This window comes from Monodelphis domestica, chromosome 4, assembly GCF_027887165.1.
Source record: "Monodelphis domestica isolate mMonDom1 chromosome 4, mMonDom1.pri, whole genome shotgun sequence".
NCBI lineage: Eukaryota > Metazoa > Chordata > Mammalia > Didelphimorphia > Didelphidae > Monodelphis > Monodelphis domestica.
The window spans coordinates 428,933,339-428,950,942 of NC_077230.1; the positions used below are offsets into that span (position 1 = coordinate 428,933,339).

The 17,604-nt window shown below is 38.8% G+C and overlaps 1 protein-coding gene across 1 annotated transcript in view; it reads right to left on the bottom strand.

Annotated features, from left to right (window-relative positions):
* Positions 1 to 17,604, bottom strand: part of LOC103092188 (carcinoembryonic antigen-related cell adhesion molecule 1-like) — a 52,909-nt gene that overhangs the window by 2,277 nt on the left and 33,028 nt on the right. The gene's annotated exons all lie outside the window — the stretch shown is intronic.

Consider the following 17,604-nt stretch of genomic DNA (forward strand, 5'->3'; position numbering starts at 1 on the left):
TCAACTGTTGCAGAGAGATCTAGCTACCATAACTTTCAAACATAGCAGATTGATACACTATGTGGATAATTTGTTGCTAGCATCTCCTGACCCTAAAACATGTTTGGAAGATTCAAAGAAATTATTGAGAGAACCTTATAAGAGAGGACATAAAGTTTCTAAAAAGAAGATTCAATGGGTCCTACCAACAGTTGAATATTTAGGATTAGTCCTGGAGGGGGACACCAGGAAAATATCTAATAAAAGGAGGGCAGACATACAGAAGCTAGGCACCCCTAGAACTAAGAAAGAACTTAAGAGCTTTTCTGGCGGTTGCTGGTTTCTCAAGGCAGTACATAGTAGGATATTCTCATATTTCCAAGTGCTTGATTGATATGACAAAGAAAGATATTAAAGAACCATTGCAATTAAATAAAGAACATTTACATGCTTTGTCACAGTTGAGAGGAGCTATTTTATCTGTTCCAATTTTGGGAATACTTGATTATATGAAAGAATTCCACTTGTATGTCCATGAAGCAAAAGGTGTTGCTTCTGGAATATTAGCACAGTATTTTGGGTTAAATCTGAGGGCTATTGCATTTTACAGTCCTATCCTTGACACGGTTGCACAAGGAATGGTTCATTGCCTCAGGAGCTTAGTAGCTACAGCTCTAATGGTCAAGAAGTCATATGATATAGTACTAGGATGTAAATTGCATGTGTATTCCGCACATCAAATTGAAAAACTGTTATGGTCGCAGAATATGCATTCATTCACCGATGCAAGAATATCCCAGTATGAAGTCATTTTGTTAGGCAATTATAACATCACAATTCATAGATATGCACCATCGAACCCAGAAACTCTGATCCCTGATTTGCCAATGGATGGAGAAGTATTGCATGATTGGGATCAGATAGTGGAACTCATGCATAGGCCAAATGAATGCCTTAAAGATACACCTCTTATGGATCCAGAAATAGAGTTATACATGGATGAATCCTCTTATGTTCGTGATGGGAGAAAATTCACAGGGGCAGCAGTTGTTGACAATGACAAAACTCTTTGGCATGCATCACTGCCAAGCCATGTCGGCGCTTAGGGAGGATCATGGCCCTAGAATTAGCTAGAGGGAAAAGAGCTAATATTTTTTCTGGATTCACAATATGCTTTCTCCACGGTGCATTGGTCATCATACATATGGTAATACAGAGGGCATAAAACTTCAGCTGGGAAACCAATTGCATATCGCAATCTGATAGATCATATCATAAGTGCTGTAGACTTTCCTAAAGAGGTGGCCATAATCCATTTTAAGGCACACACTCATGGGAAGGACAGAATACCCCTAGGGAATGACTGAGCAGGCACAACATCAAAGTACGCTGCTAGGTTCGATCCTCACCATGTGCTGAATTTCTCTCTGATCAAAAGGCATGATCTCACTGAAGCCTAGGATGGAGAAGAGATGCAGTCATGGAAAGAGCAGCTAGGTACTAAACTAATCAAGGGTGTCTGGATTGCTCAAGGGGGTAAACCTATTCTCCCTAAAAAGTTATATCAACATCTATGCACTGTAAGTCATGCAGAAGGACATTATGGAGTGCAAGGGATTCTGGATACCATAAAGAGATATTGGACAGCACCAGGAATTACAAAAAATACCATTAGCACTTGTCAGACATGTGAAACATGCAAGAGATATAATCAAGGACATTTTAAGAGTGCTGCATTGGGAAGCAGACCACTCAGCTATATGCTTTTTCAGTGTATTCAAATTGATTATATCAACATGCCTAGAGACAAGGGATACAAATATGCATTGGTGATTATGGATAAATTGACTAGATGGGTTGAGGCATGTCCATCCAAGAAAAGTGACACTGCTACGGTAGTGAGATTTCTATTAAAGGAGATTATACCTAGACATGGCATTCCTGATACCATAGATTCGGACAAGGGGTCTCACTTTACTTCCCAGATTCTAAAAGTAATCTACAAGAATTTAGGGATTAAGTGCAATTACCATTCAGTATATCGACCCCAAGGTTCCAGGCAGGTCAAGTGTATGAACAAAGAACTGAAAACATAAATAGGCAAACTCTGTTCAGAAACACATTTAAAATGGACAGATGTTTTGCCTCTTGATTTGTTCAATATTAGAACCAGGCTTAGGACTGACCTGCATTATATCACCTTTTGAAATGCTACATGGTCAGCCACTTTGGCATGGTAGGACAGTAAGACCACCTTACTTGTCCATCTTAAGAGGGGTATGTGTTCTTCATGAATACTTAAAACAGATACAACGTAGGATTGAAGAACTAAGGAAACTGGGTTTGCTTGGGCAAAGAATACCACTAGATTTTTCATTGCATGAGATAAAACCAGGTGATAAGGTATATGTCAAGAACCTTAATAGAGAATCTCCTATAGAATCAAGATGGATCAGACCAACTAAGGTCATAATGACAATCCCAACATCTATAAAGGTTGATCAAAGAGATCCATAGTTCCATACTTCACATGTGAAATTGCATCACACCCATAATGTTGATTAGCTCTGGGAATATAATCAATAAGCAATGACCGTCCCTACTGACAACACATGAAAGGACATGACTACTTGCCACCAGAATACAGACAAGAGAGTCCTACATATGTTAACATGATTAAGTGATAGCACCCCTGGAGCAAATGCAGCCAGTGTTGCAGCCAAAAGAATAGCATTAGAAGCCTTAGAAAAAGCCTCGATATATTTCTATACAAAGTCTCTGCCAAGAACTAAGTACAGTAAACATTCAATAAATCTTCTAGTGAAAAGTGAAACAACAAGAATTAGCAAACTTGAAATCACTATTTTTAACAAAATCCTGAGAACCTATGCATAATGGTCACACCCATCTGTGAAAAAACATATGTAGACCTTACTTGCTTTTCACGAAGATATACATATGCAAAGCTTACCTCCATGCACGAAGAGAATACATGTAAATCTTACCTGCAGACATAAAGATTGATAAATTCTGACAAACATTCATGAAGATTTCAACTTACTTCCATGCAAATATACTTTTCACTCTTATTTGCACACACATAAAAATGACACATGCATACATGTTTGTGGTTTGTTCGTGTGTTCTGGGTTCCTGATTGATTATTCCGGTGGATCTTGATTTGAAGACCACATCTTCAATCAAGACTGGAAGATGGCAACTGGCATGCAGACCAGACAGAGGACCAGAGAGTAAAAAATATTTTATGCAAACATCGTTAAAGGACATGGTAGGACTTTGGAACTTTGGAATTTTGGAACTTTTGATCATGAGGGTATGTAAGAATGCATAATACATGTTACCTCACATATATGCACATATATGCACACATCCTACATAGAATACACTTTAGTAAGATATCTCATAGAATGGGTAAGTACATAACATGCATAGTGGCATAACAAAAGACACATTGATACAAATTTCTGTGGAAAATTCAAAGATTTCTTTTCTGCATGAGTTTGCACAGAAATATAGTATGATGTACATATGTCAATGTGTATGGATCCTATGTACACATGTAAATTACTATTGACTAATGAGCTAACTTTATTTGAGTAATTTATTAATATTCTAACTACTAACATTAGTGACAGCCTAATGAATTTGTTTAAGTCTTAGGAAAGTAGACATAGAAGTTCTGAAGTATAGAATTTACATTGCATTATGATTGTAGGTTAGCATTTGTTAATGATAGTAAACTTTTCTTAGTGACTGTATAGACATTAGGAATTAGGACATTTGCATATTCTTAATGTTAGTGAAATTGTTGGATTGATTTGACAAATGTTACAGGATTTGTTATGTGAAACTATTTTCATGTAAATCCCTTACCTAAACCATTTTCCTCTACGATTCTTAGCTTAACATCTATGTAGATAGAATAGTTAAGTTAGGATTTTTCTAGGGAATACTTAAGATAGCACAGGGTGAAGAATAGATAGATAGAATTAATAAGTGTAAGTATCATTGAAAAATGCAAGTTGATTTTTTTGGAGAATAAAAGGGGGGATTGTGGAAGAGGCATGAAGAAAGAGAGGATTTGCAGGACAAGCCAAGCATGCAGATCAAACTGGGGACATGATCTGCAAAATCAAGGAGAAGATTCCAAAAGGAATGTTCCCAGGAGGAGGCAGTTGGGAGCCTGGACAGAGGAGAGAAACTGGGACTTTGGGGTTCTCTCTGGGAGTGACTGACCAAGAGAGAAATCTCTTCTCTGGATTCCTGATCAAGAGAGCCTGGCTTTTCCTGACTTAGGCAGAGAGAAAGACCTTTGTGGTTTTTTGAAAGAGTCTGGACTTGAATTACTCAAGCAGAGATTATCTGACTGGAGAAGGAAGATTTAACAGTTACCTTCCATCTCTCTGGCTGTAGCCAGAGTGTCACAATTGTGACTAGACTGACATTTCCTAAACCCTTCTTAATTCTCCTTGTAGGTTAGGGACAAACTTCATCCCTCTCACCTCAATCCACATTCTGTTTGTTACCAATAAACCCTTTACCTGAGAAAAGAAGAGTAAAGAATATTTCTCTGAAATCGCATAGTTCCCCTGGGTTACTTAGAAGGTGGCTGACTAAGACCAGGGGAGTGGAAAGGGTAGCAGGAGGGCTTCAGGTGGAAGACTGGGAGGTGAAGGGTGGAGAGTAGAAAATAGTTTGATTTATTAGCCTTTAGTGATCTTTAGGCAGCTCCAGAGTAATCCCCTCTAGCAGTATCTATCTCTCTAGCCTTATCTCTCATCTATCTCCATTATAACTAGGCAACCTCAGGTGTCCCCTAGTAGCAGCTCTCTAGTCACAAGCCAGAATATCCAGTTACCACAACCAGAAATATTTACACAGATTATCTCTTATATTACAAAATGGACTGGTGGGGAGGGAAGCAGTATAAGGGATGGAGAGGGTTGGGAGGTAGTTTTAAAAGACTTCAAAAAATAAGGAGGGAAATAAGAAGGAATGGGGTAGAAAGGGTAGTGAAATAAGGGTGGAAACTAGGAGGGCTGATTAAAAGTAGATTATATAAGGAAATACTGAACGAAGAAAATGCAGAACTACAAATAGACAGCAAAATGTTGGGAAATACATATCTGGTAATCATAACTCTGAATGTGAATGGAATGAACAAATCCATAATACACAAGCAAATAGTAGAGTGGATTAGAATCCAAAACCCTACCATATGCTGTCTACAAGAAACACACATGAGGAAGATAGATACGCATAGGGTGAAAGTAAGAGGATGGAGCCAAATCTATTGGGCATCAACTGATAAAAAGAAGGCAGGAGTCGCAATCATGATATCTGACAAAGCCAAAGCAAAAATAAATCTAGTTAAAAGAGATAGGGAAGGTAATTACATCCAGATGAAAGGCAGTATAGACAACGAGGAAATATCAGTACTCAACATATATGCACCAAATGGCATAGTATCCAAATTTCTAAAGCAGAAACTAGTGGAGCTCAAGGATGAAATAGATAGGAAAACTATACTAGTGGGAGACCTGAACCTTCCTCTATCTGAACTAGATAAATCAAAACAAAAAATAAATGAGAAAGAGGTAAGAAAAGTGAATGAAATCCTAGAAAAATTAGAGTTAGTAGACATGTGGAGAAAAATAAATGGGGGCAAAAAGGAATACACATTCTTTTCAGCAGCACATGATACATTCACAAAAATTGACTATGTATTAGGGCACAAAAACATTGCAAACAAGTACAAAAGAGCAGAAATAATAAATGCAACCTCAGATCACAATGCAATGAAAATAATAATTAGTAAGGGTACATGGAGAGGTAAATCAAAAATTAATTGGAAATTAAACAATACGAGTCTCCAAAACTGGTTAGTCAAAGAACAAAACATAGAAACAATTAATTTCATTGAAGAAAATGACAATGATGAGACATCCTTTCAAAACCTATGGGATGCAGCCAAAGCAGTACTCAGGGGGAAATTTATATCCTTGAGTTAACAAATTAGGGAGGGCAGAGGTCAATGAATTGGGCATGCAAATTAAAAAAAACTAGAAAGTGAACAAATTAAAAATCCTCAGATGAAGACTAAATTAGAGATCCTAAAAATCAAAGGAGAAATTAGTAAAATTGAAAGTCAAAGAACTGTTGATTTAATAAATAAGACTAGAAGCTGATACTTTGAAAAAACAAAATACACAAAGTACTAGACCATCTAATTTAAAAAAGGAAAGAAGAAAACCAAATTGACAGCATCCAAGATGAAAAGGGAGACCTCACCTCTAATGAAGAGGAAATTAAGGCAATCATTAAAAGAAACATTATGCCCAATTATATGGCAGCAAATATGGCAATCTAGGTGATATGGATGAATACTTAGAAAAATATAAATTACCTAGACTAACAGAGGAAGAAATTGGTTACCTAGACAACCCCACATCAGAAAAATATTGAACAAGCCATCAAATAATTTCCTAAGTAAAATCCCCAGGTCCAGAAGGATTCACAAATGAATTCTATCAAACATTCAAAAAACAACGTATCCCAATATTATACAAACTATTTGGCAGAATAAGCAAAGAAGGAGTTCTACCAAATTCATTTTACGACACAAATATGGTACTGATCCCAAAACCAGGCAGGTCAAAAACAGAGAAAGAAACATATAGATGAATCTCGCTAATGAATATAGATGCAAAACTCATAAATAGGATCCTAGCAAAAATACTCCATCCAGTCATCACAAGGGTTATTCACTATGACCAGGTAGGATTCATACCAGGAATGCAAGAATGGTTCAATATTAGGAAAATATGAATCTTAAAACTGCTCAGACCCTACCTTGGAACATTTGATTAAGGCTATTTCCCATTTAAAAATGGAGGTACTTGATCAGGAATGTACTGGGAATTTTAACATTACTCCACCCATACTTAGGCATACTTTAGGGGAAGATAAAGTTGTAAAACTCCTTACTGGAACAATGAAAAAGTCCCTAATTCATACTTACAGTGAGTCCAAATCCTTAAGCTAGGTCTATTTTTAGATCTAATACAAAAATGTACTAAGTTCCTATAAAGGTTAAATTAATCAGTAAAAGGTCAAGCAACTTACAAAAGGAAAGCATAACAAAAGAGGTGTGAAGTTTTAGTCTACTCAGAGAAGGTGATAACAAAAGAATATGTGAATTAAGAATGGTAAGTCCTGTGGAAAGCATCTACTGTGATTAGTAGATGTGAAAATTTAGGGGAGCTGACATAAGAGAAATTTTTCTTTAAAAGGAGATGGTTCTCTCAACTTAGGAGTTAGTTGGATCTCAGACTCGTTGGAGTAGCTGGGTCTCTGAACTTAGTTGAAATCTTTCTTGTGAGTAGAACCAAGAGGGTGATTTATACAATAACTACAGTGTTCCGAAGTCAAAGAACTTTGAAAAACTTGGGACCTCTGATCAATGCAGTGGCTAACAAGGATTGCAGAAAACCCATGATAATGGGTTACTCACTTTCTACAAAAACCTACAGACTTCCTATGAAATCAGCTGCCTCACTTCAGAAATGGGATGCAGTCAGGGTGTATGTTGCAACAGATATTTTTTGAGCATCAGAATTTGTTTTCTTTGATTGTCCATGTGGCATCATAGGTGTATTTTAATCTTGAAACAATTATTAATATATCAATAGTGCAACCTATATTCTTATATACCAGATTCATGGGCAAGTAGTTCTTGATCATTCTATTTAATAGGTACTGGATTAATTCTGACCACTCTCCAAATCTACAGTCCAAAAGTCAGAAGAATTCCTGGCTAGGCTGCCACAGGGTCCTGGTTCCCACCTTGTCAGGCCAGATTCCATACCAGGTCACATGTTTGAATGAACTCCTCCTCCTTGATCTAATGGTTGTCAGTTGAGCCAATGTTAACTCTTATGCCATGTTACATGACCATTAGCTACCTCCCATTCCCCATTCCTTGATCCTCCAATAAAAGATTGAGAAAATATGTAGTTTACTCTTTCTTTCTCTACTAGAATCAGAGGAGCACACATTAAGGCTTTTTAAGCCCTGTCTCTGAGTCTTTCTTCTTTTATTATATTCCCTCTTTCTCTATATCCCCTTCACCCATTTTCCCTCAGTTCCTAACTCTCTTTCTCAGGTGTCCACCTAGGAATAGATTATTTCATGGCTACAGACAGGCACAACTCATACCTGTCCCAAAGATTTTAGTTTTCATTAGTGGTAGAAGGTAGAAGGGGGACAGAAAATAGATTTTAGTTAATTGGAAAAAAAAATAAATTAAGAAAAAGCTCTTTTCAACCACAGGTGTCAAATACATAGCCTGCAACATTCCCAGGTGCTGCATGAACCAGGGGAAAAGGTAATTGGAAAATAGTTAACAAAAGAAAATAACAAACAGATAATTATATGATAATTTAAAATGTGAGCTTTAGGCATCCTCATGTACAGATTGAGGCGAATAAAAAATCGTCCCTCCTCTAAAGTATATGCTGTTGGTGTCCAATTCATTCTCTCCCCGCTGCTGTTGGTGTCTGACTTCCCCAAGGTCACTTCCCCACTTCACAATTCTATCTCTCCCCGCTGCTCTCCATTCAGAACATCCCCATAGTCTAGGAGAGGAAGTTGGGATACCCCTAAGGTTTGTAACAATAAAATTGCATGAAATAAAAGGAAACTAAGGCCAGAGATGATCTCTCTATGAACCTGCTGCCCATTAGTTTGATTATGAGACTGAAGGTTTTGTCATCGATACATAGGAAAGTCAGACCAGTGAATTAATTGGGCATCAGGAATTCTACTGTGGACCCAGTTACTGGAGGCTAAAGCCAATCATCCCTTTACATGGATAAGAATCAGGTTTCATAGCAGCCATACTTTCATGTGACTTTTTATGCCACAAAGAGGAAAAATATAGGTGCAATGGTGAATCTCTGTGTGTGAAAGGAGACAAAGTTTACATCCTCCTATCCATCTCCAGAATATCCCTGCCAAACAGGATCAAGGCCAGCCCTGTTGCATGACCATAGCTTATACTCCAACCAAGAATTAAAAACATTCTGTGGGTCCATAGCACCAAGGGAAAGGGATGGAAGGAAAGATTATGGAGCAGTCATTGAACCTGCAGTCCTAGAAGTTGGGAGAAAAAGAAGGTTGTATGCTACTAGGACAGAAGAGAATAATACAATATCAATAACAAGGATGATGATGACAATTCACATGTTTTTGTGCCTAACATGTAAAAAGTACTTTCCCCACATAAAATCATATTATATACAGAGCAAATATTATTCACTTTTCCAGATGAAGAAACTGAGGATGTGAAAGGAGGAGACACACTTACCACACAGATAATAGACAGAGGAGGAATGATTAAATCCAAGTTTCATGATTCTGAGTAGAAGGTTCCTTCTACCACAATGCAATGTGCCATGGGACCACGGAGGCAGAATGTCACTTATGTCTATTTCTCTCCATGTCTATTTCTGCCAGGGAAAGAGAGAGCCCAACACAAAGTTGGGGGCCCAATCAAGCTACTCACCATAGATCATAAGATTCTTGTTTGCAGTGCGCGTCAAGCCAGTAAATGAGTTAGTTGCAATACAGGTATAGTTTCCGATATCATTCAGGGATGTAATAATAGAAAATGAGGCTGAGTTGCTGACAGGTTGTCCATTCTGTAACCAAGTAAATTGTGCTGGTGGGTTAGAATCAGCAACACAGCTCAAGGTAACATTTATCCCCGTTGCGAACTGATCGCTTATATGGACAATTGTGGCAATATCTGGGCCATCTGGGGGAAAAAGAAGGATTCCATATTTAGATTATGGCAGAAAAGAAGGGCATCTCCTAGTCTGTAACCCATCACCAGGGACCACTGTGATGCTCCTTTGAGCTGGGAAATTCACAGCTCCTCCTCTACTTTTACAGTTTGGATCTGAACTTGGAAGATCTTAGGGCTTTCTCCAGTTTAGCACCCTGGATGGCCACCCTCCACCAGAACACATGACAAGGCCAATCTGGGCTCCCTAAAGATGAAGGGTTTTGGGAAAATCAGAGCCTAGCTCTTTAGTTCTCAGAGAAGGGACTGAATTAGCCTGGCCTCTGGGAACACACCACCAGGCTATAAGCATGCAACATATAGGAAGAAGCAATATACTTACAGGCAACATCCAGTGTGAATGGATCACTCCTATTGCTATAAAATGGATTCCGGATTTCACACTCATATGGCCCTTTGTTATCTCTTCTTGTGAGCCTGCTGAGAGTGAGTGTCCTCTTATCTGGCGACAGCTGTATCCTGCTACCAGCTGTGGCAACTCTGTTTATGAACCACTGGTAAGTGTGAATTTGACCTGTAGCCTGGCATGTCAATGAGAAGTCCTTGGTCTCCACTGCAGTAATGTTGGAGGTGACAATGGTAGGTTTGGACAGTGGCGCTGCGCAGAGAATAGACAGAAAATGACTGTGTTGGTTCTTTTTCTTACCTTATAACCAAATAAGTGGTTTGGAAGTGGCCTGTCTAAGACCTTGGCAGGCTGGAGGCCAGACACCAAGAACCTGTGATTTCAATAGCAAAGCTCCCCCCTTTCTCTGGTGAAGATCTCATCTCCTCCAGGCCTTAGGAAAACTTCAGCTTCAGTTCCTGTGACTGACAAAGACATTCACATGGGGTCCAAGCCCCGGGTGTTCAGTCTTTCTGGGCTGAGGCAAGCAGGACTGGGGATGACAGACCCCTTCATCCAGCACCTGGGCTTGGATTTGAGGCCTTTATAGCTTGGCAGAACCACCAAGAGTTTATGATTCCTTGGCCTGGGCTTTCGGAAGCCAGTGTTCCTTACCTTGACAGCTTGATAAGGATATTGGGAGAGGTTGGTGTGGATAGACTAGGGACAGGCCACAGGGAGACTGTGCTCAGAAAGGGAAACATTACTTTAATTCTGAAGAGAAAAGAAAAGGAAAGGCAGAGAGTGGAAATAGATCAGTTAGTATCAGGGAACAAAAGGAAGAGCCTCAGGCAGGGAGTCAGGTCAGACCTGGTTCAAGTCTGGAGATTTCAAACCCACAATAACATCTCTGGTGCCTAGGACATGATTTGTCCACAGGAAGTAGTTCCTACCCTTTACAGAAGATTCTGGAATTCCCTGCTTTGGCCTCTCCCTTTTCCTTAGGTGTTTCCTACCCTATAAGATAAGAATGAGAATGTTGAAGGTGATCTTCAAGCTCAGATATGGTTTTATGATGGGAATCTAAACTAATGGGGAATAATTTTCCCAGAGTCTTCATGGCCCAAGGAGAGCCCTTTCCTTATCTCTAGTTGGAAGTAAGGCCTTGCCACTGAGAGAGATATGTATGCCAGAGCAATCTCTGGGGCACATGCATGAGGATCGTCAGGCCTCTGTCCTGGGTCATCCATGGCCAGCTGTCTTAAAAATAATTTCCAAATTGATAGTCATAAGTTAGAAATATTTCAGCTTCCTTGACCTTTCTCCTTGTTATTTTGGTAGAGCTTGCACTCCATCCCTGGGTCTCCATTGGGAAGTTTAATGTGAGGAAGAGTGTGCCTCCCATTTGTATCCAGTAAAGCCAAGTGACACTGGCCAGGACAGTGACAAATCTGAGGTCAGCTAGCTACCTTTTGTAGTGGGGGGAGAATATGAAGGAACAGTGAGCATTCTCCTGGGCATGAAGGCCATGGTAGGACTTTTTGGAAGGTGTTTTGGCAGCATCAATGGATACAGTGCCTGACATGACATAGTGACTAGTGGTAGACTAAGTGGGAGAAAGACCTATGTTCAAATTCTGTCTCAAAATGTTACTGGCTGTGTGTCTTACTAGCAAGTCCCTATCTGTGTCTCAGTCTCCTGATCTGTTAAATGGGTAAAATAATCTCTCAGTCCTAGTGTTATTGGACCAAATGAGAACATATATAGAAGTTCTGTATAAATCCTGAAAATAGCACAAACAACGGTTCAGAGGAAGGAATGTACAGAGTGTGAGTCTGAGTACCAAATGTAGACTCATGCTGTCTGAGCACACAATGCATGGCCAGAAGTATCTGAAAGGCCTGATGCCCTTTTGTGAATGGCTAAGGTTTAATGACAGACCAAGAACACTCAAGGATAGTCTGTAGGCAATAGAGAGTCATGAGCAGAGAAGAGACTAGAGCACACACATATTTAATTGAAGGACCAATTGAGGGCCCCAAAGATGCTTAGCCCAAAGAAGAGAAGACTTGAGTGGGAGAAGAGACGTGTCTCCATGGACTGGTGGAGTTATAATGGGTTCTGTGACCCTGTCAGGGGATGTTCAGTGGCTTACATTGATCAGGTGGGGACTATTTTCCTTTCTCCATACAGCAACATTCAGGTACCCTTTTATCTCTTGTCTATCACAGAACAACCCTTTTTTTAACCCTTACCTTCTGCATTAGAATCAATACTATGTATTGTTTCCAGAGCAAAAGGGCCAGGCAATGGGGGTTAAGTAACTAGCTCAAGGTCACAGAGCCAAAGAGGATCCAGTTTTAAAGGACTTGACTCCCTGATCATTTCTCTTCCAAAAATGATTTGGGATGCCTTGGGGAACTAAGTGAGTAGGATTCCTGGCCTGACATGCAACAGTGCTGAGACCCATAAACAGGTTCACATCCAACACAATCCCTTCATGGGTGAGGATGGACTCCAACATTTGCCCCTCTATGATCTGATGCAAATCAGGCTGGCTCAATCATCCCTGGCCTCAGATATTCCTCTCTTGCTATTGGTCTCCTTCTGTCCACTAGGTGGAACTACCAGGTGTGACAAGGAAATCACTTTTAAAAGACTGATATATATTAATTTAAGGTCGCCAAGGAATTCAGCTATGTAATTCCTTAATGAAAACTCAAGTCAGTCTTCAAACTTTTATGGATTTTTAATTACAAACAGACGGAAGAAAGGAATTAGTGATAGAGAGATAGAGGGAGAGAGAAAGGGGAGAGAAGGGAATAGGGCTTGAATACCCCTTCTGTTTAGGCTGGGCCAAAAGGCCCAAGCCCTTAGATAGCTGGGGCAATGAAAGGAGATCAGTCCCTATTACTCACGTGACCAAATATGGAGAAACAGTCTCTGGGGCCCCCACCTTCAGCTTCCTTCAGCGCAAGCTTCTCAGAGCACACCGCAACCACTCAGAAAAACTCCTCAATCACCCCCAGTCTTCAGACCCTCCTATCCTTCAGGAAAACCCTCCAAGTTCCCTCCCCTCAGTCCTCACATCTCCCAATCACATGTCCATCAATTTCCCTGTGCCAATGGAGGCTCTAGCTTAACCCAGGACCACCCAGAGGTCTCTGGCCTTTGCACATGTCTGTTGAAGGTCATATTTTCAAATAATTAAATCTTTGATCCTTTGCTACAGCCCTTTCTAAATCCTGTTAACCTGAGGAGGATAGAGATTGGAATAATTAAATTTTGATCTAGGCTGCAGCCCTTACTCAATCCTGTTAGGACTGAATAGGGTGGAGATTGATTCCAAGTATCTCCATTGTATCAATTCTAAAATCAATCATGACTCAAAGAAATTCCTGTTCTATGCTTTAAGCATAGGTCAAAGTCCTTTCCATTGTTCAGCAAAAGGTTTCTGTCCTAAAGTAATCTTAAGAAGGGAAGAGGAGGAAACTCCCATGCCAATGGGGTTCACATTCCAATAGCCAAGACCCACTATCAATAGGGAATTTTTCAAGTATGAAATTTCCCAATGGTGAAATTTCCAACATTTATAAGTCTAAGAAATTTTGAGGTTTACACAGGACAGGAAGAACTCTGGCTCATAAAAAGTTTCAGAGTAGCAGTTGACACCTAATGTGATCTAGGGCATCTTAACCTCTCTAGGGCTGTCTCTGGATACAACTGACTACAGTTCCCTGGAAAGATCAGGAAATGTCCAATTAAACAGAAAATCCTGAAAATCCAAAGAGAATTTAATAAAATCAAAAGAAAAAATGCAGAATTAAATAAATCTAGGATCTGTTTTTTTTTTTAATAAAAATACAACTAAATAGATGACCCATTGGTTAATTTCATTAAAGAAAGAGGAAAACATAATTACCAAAAGCAAAAATGAAAAGGATGAATGAGTTAGCAATGAAGTTGAAATTAAGGAAATTCTGAGCAATTATTTTGAGCAATTATGTACCAGCCATAACTCAGAAACAAAGAGTCATTGAAGGGTTACATCTAAAAAGCAAATCGGGAAAGGCTTTAAAAAGTTATAATTGTGGATTGTCTTATGGCTCAATTAATATGGAAAGGCATAGAATATGTGGTTTCTGGTTTAGGATGGTATCCTCATGAAATCTGGGTACCCATTGCTAAAGATATACTACAGAAATATTTAGTCTTTACTATTAGCATACCCCATTACTATTACCACCTACACTCCACAAGGTTAATTTTCTTTTTTGTCACAACATCCTGTTGTTTTTCCTAGTGTTCTAAGAGATCTTCCAGTATCAGGACCTAATGTTTATGTTGATGCGAATGCTATTTATAAGGCAGGAGTATACAAGGAAGGTAGCTACCTGTCATTTTTACCACTCCTTTTTCTTCTACCCAACAAAATGAATTAACAGCTGTTTTGCTAGAATTTTGGTTATTTCAGGAGCCTTTCAACCTCATAATGGACTTTAAATATGTTTTTCAGTCTTTGCAAGGTGTAGAACAAGCTGTCATCAGATCTACTCAAAGCAATGTACAAATGTTATTCTATAAATTACAAACTGTCATATGACAAAGGACACATCCAGTGTATGCCATGCATGTACGCAGTCATACCAATTTACCTGGACCTATTTTTAAAGGAAATGATATCATAGATCAAGCTTTGATTGCTCAATGTTATCTAACTGATATGCAATTAGCTGAGGAATCCATCATAGATTTCACCAAAATAGTACTGCTTTAGGCCAAATGTTGCAACTCACTAAAGATCAAGCCAGGAGTATTGTGAAAAAGTGTCCTAATTGTGTTCCAAACCATCCCCCAATGTATATTGGTGTGAATCCCAGAGGCTTAAGTAGTACAGATATAAGGCAAATGGATGTGACTCACAAACCGTCCTTTGGACGACTTAAATATATCCATGTCACTGTGGATACTTATTCAGGGTTTTTATGGGCTTACTTTTCAGATGCCTGGTCCCCCCAGAACATTTAAAACAGATAATGGACCTGCTTATACTTCCAAACAACTTTTTCTTTTTTGTAAAACTTGGGATATTCAACACCTCACAGGTATCCCATACATTCCACAAGGACAAGCTATTGTGGAGCATAGTAATCAAATACTAAAAATGTTTCTTTTAAAACAAAAAGGGGGAGACAGCACCCCACATCAACGATCGGCAATAACTGTATATACTATAAATAATTTGATCTTTACTTCCAATAATATATCCAGAGCTGAAAATTTTTTCTCTGCATTTTCTTATGAACGAAATTGAGGTACCACTACTCCTGTATTCCCTGCTACAGAAGAAAAATTTGTCATATGGAAAGATGATGATCAATCCTGGCAAGGACCTCACCCAGTGGTCCTGCAAGGCCAAGGCTTTGTTTGTGGCTCCACAGGTAAAGACAGTGTATGGCTCCCTTCCTGCTGAGTTCAAGAGACTGACTGACCATAAAGAGAAGGACGAGAAGAGGACTCCGGAAGCCTCACAAGGAGACTCGACTACGTCTCAATAAGATACTGACTCTTCTACTTCTATTCCAGAATTTAAGTACAGCTCCTGGAATAAAGAGATGGGTTTTTTGGGAACAACCACCTTGGGTAGAGTATGTCGGCATGGGACACACTTTACCGTAAGTCATCTTATATACAAAAACTAATTCTGATATTCCTGGCATTTACCATTTTGAGAGACAAGCTAAGGACAATAATCAGGCCAATAATTGTTTGTGTCTTTCAATTGGACTGGACTAGTTGAGGCACCCCCAGTGTGCCTCACACGAGACCATCCTGAATGCCTGCCCCTCAGATCTCTGCAGGTGCATTATTATGGTCATCCTGACCTGTCAGACTCTTTCTGGATAGGATCTTATCGTGTAGACAAAGGGGTAAAATATAAAGGGTACAGCCAACTGCAATATTTAGTTTGGCTAGGGGAATCTTGTGATGGTACTTGGGGACAAGAAATACCTATTTGTCCTTCTGTGATGGAATATGAACAAAGAGACACTGTTAATATGTTTCCTCCCTTGCTATTGTGTAGATCTAAAAGGGCACCATGTATTCATTGGAAAAATATGATTTGGGTATCTTGGCATAATGACACAAGGTGTATTGGAAAGAAACTGGATTCTTATAAATTTCATCATAGTTTTATAGGAGGATACAGCTTGCCTTTGTGGGTGATGCCCCCAGAGCTAATTGGTTACGTTCTGCTAATTTCATACAGATTTTGATTGATTATGGAAAGACAGCCCTGGCATTGGATAAAGTAAATATGTATCACTATGTTAATGTTTCTAATAATGGAAAAGTCCAAAAACCAGTAAATACAAGTGTTACATTAGACATTCAGACTTGCCTAACAGGGGGATATGCTTTTATACCTACAGTAAATAATCATCCTGAAGCTTTGAACATTACTGAAATAACAAGCAAAAGAGTTAGATATTTGAATATTGGAATGTAACATGTAGCAACTGTAGGGTCAGTTACTGTGTAGGATCACAGGTGGATGGGCCTGTCTTAATCATTAAGTGACCACGCATGGCCCTTTTTGCCACTGAACATAAAGATTCATGGTAAGGTAGCCCAGGGGATCAAATTCTTTATGTATTACAACAAAAAATAAGACCACAACATAAACGATGTATTACTTGTATTGCATTAGGCATAGTAGCATTAGTTTCTTCATTGGCTTCTACTATAATAGATTCTGTATCTTTAGCACAATCAGTATCTAACTTACATTCTCTGGAGAATGACGCCAATCATTTGAAAGCATTGGCTACAAATGTAACCTCAGCATTAGAAAGAGAAAAAGAAACTGATACAAGTTTTTACAAAAGTATTATGATGTTACAGAAAAATATGACTGATCTAACAAATGAAATAGAATGTGTCATTGAAAACACACATGAAATGTGATTATAGATATACTGCATTTTGCTTACTATATAAGAGTAAATAATGACACAAAAACATTGGGAAAAAATTAAATTACAATTACAGGAATTATGGGACCATGAAAACATCACCAAATATATTAACAATCTCAGTATATTAATTCAGAATATTGATTCATCCTTTCAGGAGGATCTCTAACCACAGCATATCGCAGATTCTTTGTATAATTGGATTGAAACATAAAAAGGATTGTTTTCCTCCTTATTTCATGATATGACTCTTCTTGTAGTTGGTGCACTTGTGATTTTGTTTATCTGCTTATTCTTGCCTTGTTTGCTAAAAGCTTTAATTACTAGTTTTCCTGAATTGCAAAAAAAACTATTAATGGGATCCTGTACCAAAAGGAATTTGATGTCTTAAAAATAAATGGGGAATTGCAGTGAACCTTCCAGGAACCCATGAGAAA